Below are 13,365 nucleotides of genomic sequence, written 5' to 3'. Positions count from 1 at the left end.
GAGCTGAACACAATGCTTTTCGTAACTCAGAAAAACTCTCCTGACATTCATCAGACCATGGCACCGGACACGGAACACCTTTCCCAGTCAAAGCTATCAATGGTTTCGCTAAAAGAGAAAAATTTGGGATCCACTGCCTACAGTAAAAGGTAATACCTAGAAAGGCACGTACTTCTCTCTGAGTGCGGGGAACACTCATCTGAGTAATTGCTTTTATTCTCTCTGGGGTCAACTTCCTTCCCTCCTTTGACAAGAGATGACCTAGGTAGGTCACTTCTTGGCAGCAGTATTGCAATTTCGAAGGTGACACCTTGTGATTCAAATTGGACAAATGATGCAATAACGAGATCGTAGCTGCTTTGCAAGTTTCCTTGTCATCGGCAGCCACCAGAAGATCGTCTACATACTGCACTAGGGCGGAACCTTGAGGAAGTACAAAAGAATCTAACTGACTTTTTAATGCCTGACTGTAAATGGACGGACTCTCACAATAGCCTTGTGGAGCGCGTTTGAACCTGAAGCTTCGACCTCCTAGACAGAAGCCGAAAATATCCCTGCTCTCCTCGGCTATCGGAATGCTGAAAAAGGCATTTTTCAAGTCGATGACTGAAAACCATGTGGCTGTTGCAGGAATCAATGTTAACAAGGCAGTAATGTCTGGAACCACAGGGAACTGTGGGACCACAATCTTATTAACCTCTCTGAGATCAATGACAAACCTATATACTGGAGGCTTTGTCGGGTCAGTAAATTTCAAAATCGGTAATACAGGACTGTTACAGACATTTCCTCTAGTTTCTTCAACCACACCTTTCTTAATCAAATCTTGTATGATCAATAAAAGTGCACGTTCACCTTCACTAGAAATTTTGTATTGGGGAATTCGTGGAAATTTTACATTTGATTTTAAAGTGACTACATATGGTGGTATTTCCAAAAGGCCTACATCATTAGGACCAGTCGCCCAAAGAGTATCAGGGAGTGAACGCAGCTCTGGCGGGAGTGCATCCATTGACAAGTACATCGGAGAGGTGATTCTTTTACCCAACGTAAGCTGTACTCCTTCCGGAGAACAGTACAATGTCGCATATAGGCGTTTTAACAAGTCTAAACCAAGCAGATTTTCATTACAACCTGTCGTCAAAATCAAGGGTGCTTTCAATTGACACGGTCCAACAGAAATAGACAAAGGACCAGATATGGGGTTGTAAACAGGGGCGCCTGAAAAACCTACAGAAACATTTGTTAAGCCGGACAAAGGTGCGCCAGGGAGTTTCGCATGAATGATAGAAGTTTTTGCGGCACCAGTATCCAACAGAAACGGTTCGACTACACCTGATGTTGCTACTGCGACATAAGGCCCACTCTGATCCACTGGAACTGATACTACTCCCTCTCTCTGTCCATGGCTGTCCTAGTACCCATTTTGCTGAAATCCCTCATCCACTTCACAATAGTCTTCAACATGATATTGCTGAGATCTATTTTGCTGGGCAGACTGTCCATTTCGTTGATCAAAGTGATTGGAAGGGCGATCATTCGTTTGTGGAGGCATAGCACCTCGTCCTCGACCTCTAGAATTCTGTACAAAACCACCACGACCTCTCTGGGCTGCTGCCGCGTTATTTTGCGCTAAGACTGGACCCTCATTCTTATAGTGACCCTCTTTCTTACAGTATGCACACTGATTCCATTGATATTGTGGCCTCGGTGAACTATAATCTGTCCTTTGATACGATCCTTGCTGTGTATTATTTTGATTCATGCGAGGCGGATACGCCTGTTGCAAAAGAACCTTAGTTTTTAAATCTTTCGTTTTCTTATCTAATTTCTCTTTCTCCTCTTTATCCCTATTTTCGTAATACTGTGCAGTTGCAAGTATTTGCGCAGTTGTAGAGACAGCCCACGCACTCTCGGAATCTTTCAATTTGTTGCAGAGCTCTGGTATCAAGTTGTGTACAAATTTATCGACAAATAATCTCTGTCCTCCTTCTGTGCTCATATCCTGACCACTATGATCTACAAAAGTCTCTTCGAACCTCGTGAAGAAGTCGGAGACACTTTCGTCTTTCTTCTGCCTGCATGCGGACAACTTGTCCCAGTTAACGCGCAATGCTGGCATCAGAGTCTTCATTAAGTCGATTATCCTACCTGGAAGATTAGCAATTAGAGGTTCTGGTTTGGAACCACCTATTTGCTGACCATCTGCGGCAATGATAGCTGCCCAATCACCACCTAGGGCAACTGGATGATTCTCTCTACGAATTTTAGCCCAAATTGGTTGCGGAACTACATTCCCAAATAACATGTCGATGTCCGCTAGATTCATAACACAAGCCTCAACTGTTTGTGCTAACTCCTTATAATATCCGGCAGGATTCTTACGCGGATCTGGCAGGGCCTGTTTTACTGCCAATACTTCAGCTCGCTTCCAAGGAATGTGTATCCACACTCTCTGGAATTGTGCCGGAGCGGCTGCGATACCATTAATAGCATCAGCTTGCACAGCTTCGCGCCAAATTGGAGGAACCTCCCTCATTGGATATTGGCCAGTCCGCTTTGTACTACTTTTCTCTAAGTCTCTCGGTGAACGAAGAGATGGATCATTTCTAAAACTTAAAATCAGTTCCATCGCTTCTTTTATATCTTGACCCACTATCATACCTGCAGCAAACTCTTTTTGAACATTCATTAATTCTTCTAGGTTCGATTCAGAATCATCTTCTTCTAATTCATCACGCAACAGAGAGCACATCTCGTCAAAAACATATCGTTGCGTTGGTTCCTTCCACTGCATAAAAGTATCTAGTACATCTCTCGTACTATATCTCCTACATTTCGAAATCCATCTGAGAGCCGTGGAATCCAAGATTCCCCGTTCCTCAGTACTTGGAAGCTGACTGCGTCTCTGTACAGAGTCAGAGGCAGGAGTCTTAATTAAGGTTTTATAGAAAGGAGACAGAATATTAGAGACGGAATCAGTGATTCTTCGACGAACAGTAAGCGGAGTCATAATACTAGCAGATGTAGAGAACACAGAAGCAGTAGGAATAGATAGCGGGACAGTAGGAGTATCAGGTAAGACAGCTTGTGGAATAGTAGGTGTAAGCGATACAGGTACAGGTAAAGAAGCCAGCAACCCAGGGAGTGGAGGTGCCGAAGGAATATTCACATTAATTATAGGAGGTACAGGAACTTGATTCTGAGGGGCAGGAGCAGGAATACCAGGTTGTCCAGCAACCGGCAATTGAACATTCGGTACAGGCGGAGCCGTAGCACCTTGTGCATACGGTGGAGGTGACTGTAACAGATAAGACAACAGAGGATCGTTTTCGGGGTCCTCCAGTATCTTAGTTGTTTTCGATGGCAAGGCAGGATAGCATTTGTCGATCGCTAAATTATGCTCTCTAATGGCCACCTCTATGGCCTTCTCAGACTCGTTGACTTGCAGCTGCTTAACAGCCTGCTCTAGAGTCAACTCTTGCTCTTTTTGTTCTTTCTTTAACCTTTTAATTTCTCTCTGTTTGGATTCTTTTCGCCAATAACGGAAAGAATCAAACATTGCCGGCCGGGCTTTCTTCCTAAACAATTTCGCTTCCAAATTATCAAGGATTTCGGGTTCAAAACTACCATGCAGTGGCCAACTAAGGACACCATCCTTTTTCGTATAGCGGACCCACACCTCATTATAAGATATAGGACCCACACCAAACTTACAATACAAATCATATAGAGGAGTCCCAATCGGAGGAACCAGACATGAGTCCTCCAATCGTGAATCACTGTTGCAACCAAAACAAGACAACATACAATTTTTCCGACTTACCATTTTGTAATCCGGAACACAGAACAAACAAAACAAGAAACAGATATGTGCACTTGAACCAAGAACTTAAGCCTACCGAAAACGAACTGATGTATCGATACCCAAACTAAACCAATAGATTATCGTAACCAGGACAACCAGTGATAATCTTACGAAACCAAACCAAACCAAGAACCAAAAAGGATTTTAACAACCCTCACGAAGTAACCAACGAGCAACCACTAAATACTTAACTGAGGTACTGAAGACGTCACCAAGGAGAAACCCGTCACGTTTCGCCGTACTAAGGACTGCACCTCGGGTCCAAGACAGGGCGACGGTCAAGGCAACGGCCCACTGCAGCCGTCCGAACGGGAACCCCCGTGGAAGAGAACTTCGGGCCACTTTTGCGATATGCCGGGATCGATGAAGTGGGGCGCCTCCCTCAGGAATCTTCAAACGAAGCTTCTCGAACTCTTCAGGCTTTTGGACCGGTACCGAATGACGTCGCCCCACATTGGGTGCCAATTGGAGTTCTGGACTTTTTGGTTCCGTCCAGAGGTGTCAGGGAACAACACCCGAAGACCCCGGAGTTCCACCTGTCTTGATGCACAAATAAACAGAAACACGGGCTTCTCGATGGTGGCGTCAAAGACCAAGGTTTATTACTGCAGGGACACAGAAGTCACAGAAACTACGCATGGGCAGTATCTAGGAGCCTGTTCGATTTGTACAAAGAGGGTTGCTCCTTATATACTAAAAATTGGGCTTTAGGCAAATTCTTCACATGTTAGTACATTCCCAAACCTTTGTGTCCTGAACAATAAATATTTGGTGTTGTACAGGAATCGTCGACAATATCTGATGTCAAAACATTACGAACGAGGGGTTCCCACTTTTCCATCATAATCTCATGTCAAGTTTTCATTCAAGACCCGGACCGCCTCCTCGTAAATTTCGTTACCTCCCCCTAATAAAGGCCCAGAAGGAAAGGAGCAGAGCCAGGTGCAGAAGATAGAAAAGCAGGATAAGGGATGTTTGTGGGTTGTAAATGGGCAAGGCTACCAGCTTCGGCCGCCTAATCATGATCAGGCCAACGACCACAAGAACCAGTATAGCAGGACTAGCCTCGGGCAGAGGAGGCAGCCTTTGTCGAGTCATGCAGCCACAGCGTGTTCTGTTTCAAAAGTGCACGTGTCACTAAAGAGGTGAATCGTCGGCTAAGGCTACGTGTCCTTAATTGAAATGAAGTGATCAGAGGTTATTGCGTATGTGAGGGCAAGAAACACAAAATGGCTGCCATGATCTAAGATGGATGCCATGGGTAGATCGGAAATGTGTTCGTAACAGGAGTACTCTTGCTCGTAGCATAGCGAAAACACCAGGATATGCTAAATGGATCATTTGCGGTTCGCTGATACTAATATTATGTATTTCCGACAATATTGAAAACACGGGTTCAAATCGTCACGGAACCTCACCGCCCTTGTCAAGGCTCCACGTCAGCACAGGGACATGCTCCTGCAAACCCTCTCCTTCGTTGGGCAAGAATCTACCATGCCTCCAGTCCAGTGATTTAGGGCACTGCCTTTTGCATCTCCTCAATGCCTCCAAATGCTGATGTGCCACCATTCGTTGTCTCCCCCTCCAGGCTGTTATAGCGGGATGCAGTAGACGCCAGCGCCGTCCAAATCAAGCACCAAGAGACAGCCCCTACCACCTAAGCGGAGCCCAGCAGTATGTGTGTATCGCATAGGCTCCCTCCGCCATTTTGAGCCTTCCTGATCTCCTGGGACAAGTTCTCAGCCGCCGCCGATAATCAGTGCAGACAGCCAGCAGTATCTCTCCAGGTCCGCTCCTCATGGGCTCATCCCCGTGGGGGGCACCAATGGCGTATTGGGCGACCCCAGACGTTTTATGACACAGGGTAACTGCAAGCCTGATGCGGAGCTCTCTGCTCACGCTTCTGCCATCGTCCCCAGCCAAGCCACTGCCCCCTGGGCCCCCCTATCATCTTGATTTTTGGATACACGTGGAGAAATTGCAAACACATTGGACTTCTTTTTACTGAGGGCAGTTGAGGTGCTGTTTATAGAATTTGAGCTGACGGAACTCCGCCTTTTGCTGGAGGAGGCAAGGCCTGTCTTGAAGCCAAATGGAGTGCGTACACCCCCAACTTTGCCAAATCACAATGTAGTGTCCAGTAGTCTGGTATTATTTGATAATCCTAAAGATCATGAACCTGATCATGAAGCTGAAGGCAGCCCAGTGATGGAACTCATAGAGAAAAGGAAACAAGGAAGGGCAAAAAAAAATCAGCTTTACCCGAACCTAAGCCTATGAAACCCTCCAAAAACTCTAAAATCTCTAGCTTTGTTAAATCCGTAGTTACTCACCTCTCAACTCCTCACTGTTGATTTTTCATCCAAAAATTTGGAACAAATTCTTACAACATTTTTCCAACATCTTCTAACCAGACTGTCCAAACTAGAGGATACTCTGACCCTGCTTTGTAATAGAACTATTGCTACGGTCACCAGTTTGGGAGCGGGTAGTGAGTCTGGTCCTTTACAAACCAAATTACCATCACTGAGTACGGATCGCTTGGACTGCCTTTCTGCCCCCACACAGCTGTCTCATGTCCCTTCATTAACAGTGCCTCATGGGATTATGGCTGACTCAGTGACTGAGAGATCATGCCCCATTTTAACATCAGAGAGGGCCCGAACGGGTGGATGGTGGTTACTGGCACTGTTCCAATTGTAAGCAACAGATGGGCAGGTGATGGGGGTATTGTTGATTCTTCCCAAGGGCAAGGCCACCAAATGTTTGAAGAGGGTATGGTACTTATGCAAGGAGTGAGTTTCAATCGGCACCCAGCTGCTTGCCCTTTTGCCATTGTCCTAGTCAATGTCCCTATAATAAATTCTGAACAACAGGAATATAGTGAGAAGCTAATGCATAAGGTCTTATTTTGGCTTTCTAAATTTTCAAAGGGTAGATTCAACATATACCAACATCCCATTATGGCTAGAAGAGTGAATTGGGTGGGTTCTGCACCGAAGGTCATAGGAGGGGATTGTATAGTTATGGATTTTAATAACCAGCGACTAGTAGGTGACCTACTGAGATCATTCCCTAATGTTTCTTCATTTGACACTGAGATTTGCGCCGTCCCTTTAGGCTTTTTCTACAAACCCCCTAGACCATTTCCGACTGCACAGCTCAAGGCGATAGCTCCCAAATATTCTTGCCCTTTCCTGAATACCTCTTCTCCAAAATGAGTACCCCCGTTCCCCTCTCTAATAGATTTACTCAACTAGGAACTATATAGATTTGTGCGATTGACTATGCAAATCGCCCCCAAACTCACAAAAATAAAAGGATATGGTCCCCCTATACCTTCTCAAATCCCGAGGCAAACCGTGTGTTGAAATTGTTCTGTATCCCTTATGTCAGGGATAGACAAAGAGGGTAGTGACCTAGAGATTGTAAAAGTTATTTCATGGAACACAGCGGGATTTAAACAGAAAAAGAGCAATCCTGATTTGGCTGGTTTTGGTGACCCAATATGACAAATTATGTGTACAGGAAACATGGGAAATTGGCCAGATCAACCTAGAAGGCTATTGGTACGTTCTGGTGCCGGGCAGCTAGAGGAGGAATAGTAACACTAGGGGCCAATGCACTAAAATGAAAGATACATTTAAAAAAAAAATACAAAACCCTAATATCATATTCTTTTATGTGAGGCAAATGAAAGTCAAAACTGGTCTTCATTAACTTTTATAAAAATAATTTTGGAAGGCAATCAAGCGGTGGTTTTGGAACCTCTGGAAACAGAAACTGACAATTTTTAAAAATATTTTATGAAATCTGCGACAATGTCTGGATAGGTGATTTCAATGCCCATAGTTGCAATAGGGGTAGCTCCACCACATGTGGGCTGATTGAGGTTGATGGGGACCGCCATACTCATTTTTGTCACAATGATTATGGAAATACCCGTACTAGGATATTCATGGCCAATAGCCTTGAGATATTTGATACTGATATTATAACTGGCCAGTTGGTCTCTACATTTTCTACTCATTCCTATTATTCAACCCTTGACTATATTTTGGTTTCAGAAACCATTAAATCATAATTTACTAATATTAAGACACACTTTAACGCCTTTAGTGACCATGCTGCACTCACTTACCACAAGTCAATTGCTCAAAGGTGGAAATCACTTGAAAATCCATTACCAAAACTTTCTATAGCAAGGAGAAATGGGGTAGTTCTGAAGTGGAAAAAAGTGGATACTGTCGAGTTTACGGGCCGAATTGTTGGCAGAATGGACCAGGGGATTCTGAACTGCTTTGAATCGAACACACCCCATATTGATTGCCCGGGGGCTTTGAGCGGATCCTATTGGAGTATAACGATAATTAGTTTTGTTCGGCCTCCAATGGTAATCACAAGAAGGTTCGCTGGTTTGATAATTGTGTGCAAATGTGCTTAAAAATCTCCACGATGCCTAAAGGTCAGAACCTAGAGATCAGACTCTAGTTTAGATGGTGCACATAAAATAAAATGGCTAAAATGCATTGGGATTAACATACAGGCATTTGGCTTACGTAATTTATATGAGGATCCAAAGTTATGTTTCACAATATCTAAAAAAGAATTGAAGCTTCGTTTATTAGACTATCTTGACAGGACGAGATAGGACCTCAACTGCAATTTGACTACAGTGAGATAATATCACTTAGTTCCTAGTATAATGAATATTTAAACCTCATACCAGAAATTAGTTACGAATCTTCAGCATAGATATATATTACTGAGATTTCGATTAAAATCCTGCTTATGCTAGGCTATCCATCCAAAATGTATTCCATTGACGCTCTTCCTATGTGCCCATATGATAACTATTCTTCTCAGAAAGATTTGCATATTGTTTTTTTCTGCAAGATGTATATGAATGAAAGAAAAAGGTTTATCCTCCCACTTATGCGTAAATTACATTTTAGACAATGCCGTTCAGCACTTTATTATTTTCAGCTCTTACCGGATCATTTGGCATGTTTTTGTCTGGCCTCCTTCCTCTTAGCTGCTATAAAGACAAGAAGTCTAACTCCCTAGCCAGAATCTTATTAGCAAGTTAAGGCTTATCTGAACAATTCTTATCCTTATACTGATGAAATCAGTGTTATTGACTTTGTTTTATAATCTATAATTTTTAATAGTTTTTATAAACTTCAGTATTTTAAAGGATGTTTCTTTTTACTCTGTAATGTTAGTAATATTTCTGAATGTATGTTGGTAAAATAACTTTTATGCAGGTATTGTATATTTGAATGACTGACTGATCTATGTGGGTTTTGGTGAAGATAATAAAGTCAAACAAGTGCCCTATATCTCAAAAGGTTTCTGATCTGCTATGTTTTTGCCAAAAAATATGCCCTGGAAGGCATTCATGTGCACTCTTTCAGGGCTATGGCTGCTTCCACAGCTCTCAGCAGAGGTGCTCTGGTGCCTGACATCTGCCAGATAGCCACATGGTCATCCTTACATATTTTTGCCAAACAGTAATGCCTCACAGCTAAAGTTCACAACAAATGATATTTTACATGGCTATGCTACATTGTTAGACCTGATATCATTGGTCTGAGTCTCTCCTCCATTTTTTTCTGTTTGCCTCCTCTGTTTACGATGTTTTTGCTGGTATATTACTTTGGGTACTGTACCACTGCTGATCAGTGCCACAGTGCAAGTTCTCCCTATTTAAAATTACTGTAGTGATTGAATTCCATGTTTGGCTTATTTGGTTTACTGGCAGTCCCTAGTCTAGTGCACCAGGAGTGCCAGGGCTTGTAAATACAAATGCTGCTTGTGGGCTTGCAGCACATGTTGTGCCACCCACAAGAGCGGCCCAGTAAAAGTATGTCTGAAGGTTTGCCATTGCTAGACCTACGTGCAGTCTGGTACTGTTACGCTGACTCCGTAAGTACACCTACTTGCCAGTCCCAAAACCTTCTCTTAACTTCATGTTAGTCACCCCTATGGTAGGCCCGAGGGCAGGGTGCATTGTAAGCATAAGGTAGGACAAGCCTGACCAAGTTGGCATGTTCTAATAGTGAATTACAGCCATATTCGTGTTTCACTATTGCGAGGTTACCTGCTCTCCATTAGTTAGAATGGGCTGCCGGGGTTATTAATGCTATAATCCTAGCTGGCTCGGGGAGCATGGTGCAATTTTGAGTTTGGTATCCCTGAACTCGGGGTTTAATAACGCATCCATTTGTGTGGATTGTTTTTGGACTCTGGGTTTGAAAATAGCACTTTTAGAAAGTGGCTATTTTCTTGTCTAACTATTACTGGTTTCTGCTGGTTTGGTGTGTTTGTGACAGGGGCTGGGTGGCTCCAGAGTTCTAAATGAGTCAGTGTGGGGTGAGTGGTGCATTTGCATTGAGAGTAGGGGGAGAGTAGTTCCTGATAGCCTGCCCTGCCTGATACAATGCTGGCTCCACCTGCTGCCGGGCGACTAATAGCTCTGCTCCTGCCAGTGACAATACTGGCTCCACCTCCTGCTAGGCGTCTGAGGACCCAGCCCTGCACAGTGAATAGGCCAGGTGCCTCTGCCTGGCTACACCCACAACAAACCCAGGATGAGGGGAATTCCCCTGCATGGACAAAGGGATCAAAGCCAAAAAGGGGTATAAGAGAAGGACCCCTGAACCAAGAATTTAGATCACTTCTGACAAGGAACCCTGAACCAAGGACAAGAAGCCTGCTGATCCAAGGACTTGCCTACCCCTTCTGCCAGTGTGCTGTTTGCTGGGGGGAATCCTGCAGTTGCTTCTTTCTTTTTGCCAAGGAACCAGGAGAGAGGAGCTGTGTGTGTACTCTCAAACTTTGCTAAAGAAAATCTCCAAGGGCTGGAAAAGTGCCAGCCTCCTGTTGAAGTCACAGGGCTAAAGGGCTTCATTTATTTGCTAAAAGTGCTTGTTGCTGGAACCTGAAAATCCAGCACCTCTGAAAGAATCCAGCAATCTTGACGCCAACGGACGCCGCCGAATCCAGCTCGACATCGTGAGTAATGGCTCCAGTGTCCCGCTTCCTCGACGCCGGCCGCCGGGCCTGATCGACGCCAGTAGCGACGCCAGTGAGTAGTGAGTTCGGCTCCAGCTCCAAGTGACCTTGTGTCTGCACCGCCGCTGATCGCATCAACTCCGAGCCCTCTCAACGCCGTGAGCGCTGCTCACTCTTGCAACATCATCATTGACATCGACGACGACGCCGTATCCTGCTTCGCCTCGTGAGCGCTGCTCCTGCCTGACATCTGTCAACGCCGCTGCAGATCGCCCCGACTCCGAGGCTCGATCGACGCCGAAGACGCGACGCCGGACATCTCGACGCCGCTGATCATCGTGTGCTTCGCTTTTCCAAGGTACTGTGTTGTGGGGGTCTGTGTGACTCCAGGCTTGACGTAGCACTCCTCGCGGTCGACGCCGAACCTTTGGATTAACTTTGCCTCGACGTCGTGTGACTCTCGAGTGGGTAACATTGTTGCCAAGAACTGTGTTTTAAAGAAGAAGAGTTGCTTTTGTTACTAAAGACTTTGTGCTAAGAAGAAACTACACTTGAACTATTATTTTTCCTTCCAAGAGTATTTATTAAGATTGTGGTATATTTTTGTCGTTATTTGGTCCTGTGCTAAGCCTTATATAAACATCCTTATTTTTATAATACTACTGTGTCGTGTCCATTTGTAGTGTATTCACTTTATTACTGTATGTGGTCATAAATGCTTAACGCACTGCCTCTGAGATAAGCCTGTCTGCTTTGCCAAGCTACCAAGGGGATGAGCAGGGGTTATCTAAGTGTGTGATCCCCTTGCCCTGACTAGAGGAGGTGAGTCCCTATTTGTCAGGAGTGTTAACCTCTGCCAACTAGAGACAGCCAAGTCCAACATTGGTGGGTCAGCGGTGAGGATTTGAACTTTGCATTTATGATCCATGTGCAGTGATTAGTGTGCGCTACATAGTGAAAGCAGACCATAGCGCAGCCACAATCTATTTTGGTAGGATTCTATTTTTGTTCTCCGCTTTTCTGAAACTTGATTTTTTGAACACTGCCAGTTTTGACCATGAGTGATGCCGGAGTCACTACCCCTGTTGCTGTTGGGGAGGAATTTGATAGAGCAAAGATAAACGACTACAAGCTACATAAGCTGAAATCCTTTTGCAAGCAGTTGAAAGTTCCTACTAAAGGCTGCAAAAACAAAGGGGAAGTTCTCAAATCTTTGGAAGCCTGGTTAGAGTCCAGAGATCCCACTGATCCGGTGGTGGTACCGCCAGTGGAAGGGGATGAGGAGGTACCAGTGAATGGGCCTGTGTCCTCTACTGGTAGCAGTGTTTCCTCTAAAGGTCTTTCTCCTGAAGAAAGAGAAGAAAGGGAGAAGGAGCGAGCTTACAACATGGAAATGGCAAAACTTAAGATAAATGGGCAGTTGGAGATAGAAAAAGCAAGAGGTAGGAGAGAAGCTGATCTGGAGATCAAAAGGTTGGAGTTTGAAAGAGAAAAGTTAGCTTTGGAGCATGACACAAGGTTGAGGGAGATAGAGCTCCAAGCTAAAAGTTTAGAATTTAATCCCTCTGGTGGCAGCATCCCATCTGTGCCTGCAGAAAGTAGGTTTTATTTTCCCAAAGATGTGATCAAAGATTTTCAGAAGAACGAGGATATTGGTCAATGGTTTCAAGCATATGAGTTAGCATTGTTGTCCCACCGGGTCCCCGAGAAGGATTGGGGAGCGGGTTTGTGGGGTCGCTTTGTGAATGACCTTTTCCTACAGTATTAGGGTTCAAAAAAGGAAAATATTCTTAATGCGAAAAATTGCTCCTTTGCTGTATATATTGTGAATTCTGAACTGCAAATTTAAATATTATTATTATATTACAGTCGTTTTTGCATATTGTTTCTATGTTTGTTTTTTGTACAGGTTGTGTGGTTGAGTGAATGACTGTGTATTTGTATGAGAGAATTTTGAGTGATATAGGCAATGTTTTTGAATTTTATGAAATCCTTATGAAATTTGTGTTTGCTGAATTTCGAAAAATTTAAATTGATTTATTCTGGACTAAAAAAGTGTCCTGAGGTGTACTGTTCAAATCAGTAGGCCAAGTGGTCATCAATCCCCCCCCCCCCGAAAAAACAAGCAGCAATATTGGTGCTCGTTATTGGTTCTTCAGTTTACAGTGAGGCTTGTCCTTATTTCCCGTGAGCCCAGACCTAGTTTTGGTTACGGCTTTGTGAATGAGGGCAGAGATACCTTGTTGAACATGCCTGTTGAGGATAGGATGTCTTATGCTCATATTAAAGATGCTTTAATGTTGAGGTGTGGCCTAACCCCAGAAAAGTACAGACAAACCTTTAGAGAATGTAAGAAGTTGCCTGGTACTACGTGGGTTGAATATGTGTCATTTTTTTGCAGAGCCATGGATGGTTGGGTAAAGGGCAGCAAAGTGGAAAGTTATGAAGCTCTTTATGATTTGTTTGCTTGGGAGCATTTG

Source organism: Lissotriton vulgaris, chromosome 4_1 (genome assembly GCF_964263255.1).
Source record: "Lissotriton vulgaris chromosome 4_1, aLisVul1.2, whole genome shotgun sequence".
Lineage (NCBI taxonomy): Eukaryota > Metazoa > Chordata > Amphibia > Caudata > Salamandridae > Lissotriton > Lissotriton vulgaris.
The sequence above is the reverse complement of the archived record's forward strand: the minus strand, read 5'-3'. Positions refer to the sequence as shown.